Source organism: Chaetura pelagica, unplaced genomic scaffold (assembly GCF_000747805.2).
Source record: "Chaetura pelagica isolate M959 unplaced genomic scaffold, ChaPel_1.0 scaffold420, whole genome shotgun sequence".
Lineage (NCBI taxonomy): Eukaryota > Metazoa > Chordata > Aves > Apodiformes > Apodidae > Chaetura > Chaetura pelagica.
In genome coordinates this window covers 2,295,729-2,297,832 of record NW_009951919.1, presented here as the reverse complement: position 1 = coordinate 2,297,832, position 2,104 = coordinate 2,295,729, and positions in this window count along the sequence as shown.

Here is a 2,104-nt window from a genome sequence, read left to right as displayed (position 1 = left end):
GGTGGCCGACGTGGCAGGGAGCTTTTTGGGGTGAAAGGCACCTTCCTGGGCTGGTCTGGGCGGTGGGGGTGGGGGAGCAGTGTGATAGTTTCTGTGCTTTGGGCACTTCACGGCTCTGAACCTGCTCCTGGGGTTCTCGCTGCATCCTGCTGGGGGTGTTTTGGGGTGCGTGTTCTGAAATCCCAGCAGGGCTAAGGAGAGAGGTTTGTTCCACAGCCCGGGGACAGAAACGTGCACCTGGTGTGTGGCAGATCCTGGTGCAAACCTTTGACATGAATTATTACCTGATTTCTTGTACGAGGAAGACAAGAACTGCAGGAGAGCACGAAAGGCTTGTTTCAGAGTCACTGTCAGCCGGGTGCTGAGGATGCTCACTGAGAACCAGGCAGAGTTGGCTTTATCTGACCCACATCCCAGCTGGGAATGTGATCCTGCCCTGCTGCAGCTCAGGGTAGTTCCCTCTGTGCAGCCTTTGCTGTGCACAGGAACAGTCTTGGGGAGAGAAAACCATTTGCCCTCCCCCTAGGCTAATAAAAATGTGGGTGCAGCTTTAGCTGACAGCAATTTGAACTTTCCCCAAGATGGAAAACTCATGTACAGGCTGGAGAAAAATTGAAGGAAATTTTTGAGCTTTCCAAAAGTGAATCTTCTCTTCTTGTAAGCCTCCTGCTTGTGTTGAAAAAGCCAAGTGTATGAGCTATTGAATAAGCAAAGAGCTGCTTTAGTTCAAATTTACACTTAGAAATGGATGTATTGGGGTGTGTGTAAATCTGGTAACTGCTCACTGTGTGTCTGAGCAGTTCAGTGTCTTTATGCCAAGCCCTGGCTTTAATAGTAATTATTTCTGAGAGCTCAAAGGTGTCCCTTGCCTGGTATGACAGATTTTGGTGGCCATATACAGTTGTCTCTGACACCTGCTCTGTCTCAAAATGACAGAAGAGGAAGAAGTTTTAGTGAAGGATTTGAGGGAAAGGGAACGTATGTTGGATTCAGCTCAATCTGCCCCCAAAGAAACCCTGGTAATGCAGATATATTTTATCTGTGCAAGTGTACGCAGAGCTGCTCAGCATGCATGGGTGCCTTGTGTGCCCATGGTATCTCCAGCAGGTCTGCTAAGCCCCAGCAAACATGTTTGGGCAAGCAGCTGGTGTTCTGCATGGCTGGGGAGGGCTGGTTGCAGCATCCATTTCAGCCCTCACAAAACCACCCAATTGCAGGGTAATTAATCAGGATTGGGTTTTGCCCCCCGCAAAAGGAATGTTTCAGACTGGGCATGGTCATCTGGGTGTAGCTGTTGTCCCTCTGCAGGTGGGAGGTGCTCAGGGAGCTGTGCTGTCCCCAGGGAGCATAACCAGACCTGTGCACACAGTGTATCACCCACTTTGCCCAGCTAATTAGAGGGGCATTGTTCTTGCTGAAAGGTCTGTCATTTCATCTCATTAATAATTCTTTCCAGGTCTCTGCTCCTGCACAAGGCTCCCTGGCAAACCAAGGGTGAAGCCTCTGAGGGTCCCTGGTGGGACCTGTGGTGATTTGCCATCCCAGGAAGGTGGCTTGCAGCATGAAGGGCAGGGATGAGTGGTGGTCTCTTCCTAAAATAAGAAGAGTTTTAGTGATGAGATTGTAATTCAAAACATAATCTTCACAGATTTTGGCCACCTGGAAGTAGAAACGTTTCATGCTGAGCTGAGCTGGAACAAAACATGAGTGCTCTAAAACATGGAGACAAATCCCAAATGAATGCTGTGATCCTGGAGGCCTTTTGAAGCAGGAGCTATTATGGAACAGAACAGCTCACCCCACAATAAATAGTGTCAGTGTGAAAATGGGAGGGCTCCAGATGAGCCCTGGGGTCTGTCAGGGCAAGGGCATTTTTGTCTTTGTGCTGAAACAAGATTTGGGTGGGATCTGATACACCTTAGGGTGAGGCTCTTCCCCCTGCTGAAGCTCTACACACCATCCTGATCCACCACACAGAGAGGGCCCCTGAAATATTTCTTTGCATCCCAGGGACCAGAAGATACACTATTACAATTAGTACCATTATCAGAAACATTTCAGTATTGCTGGTTTCAGTTATGCTGTTGTTTTTTCTTGAATGTGG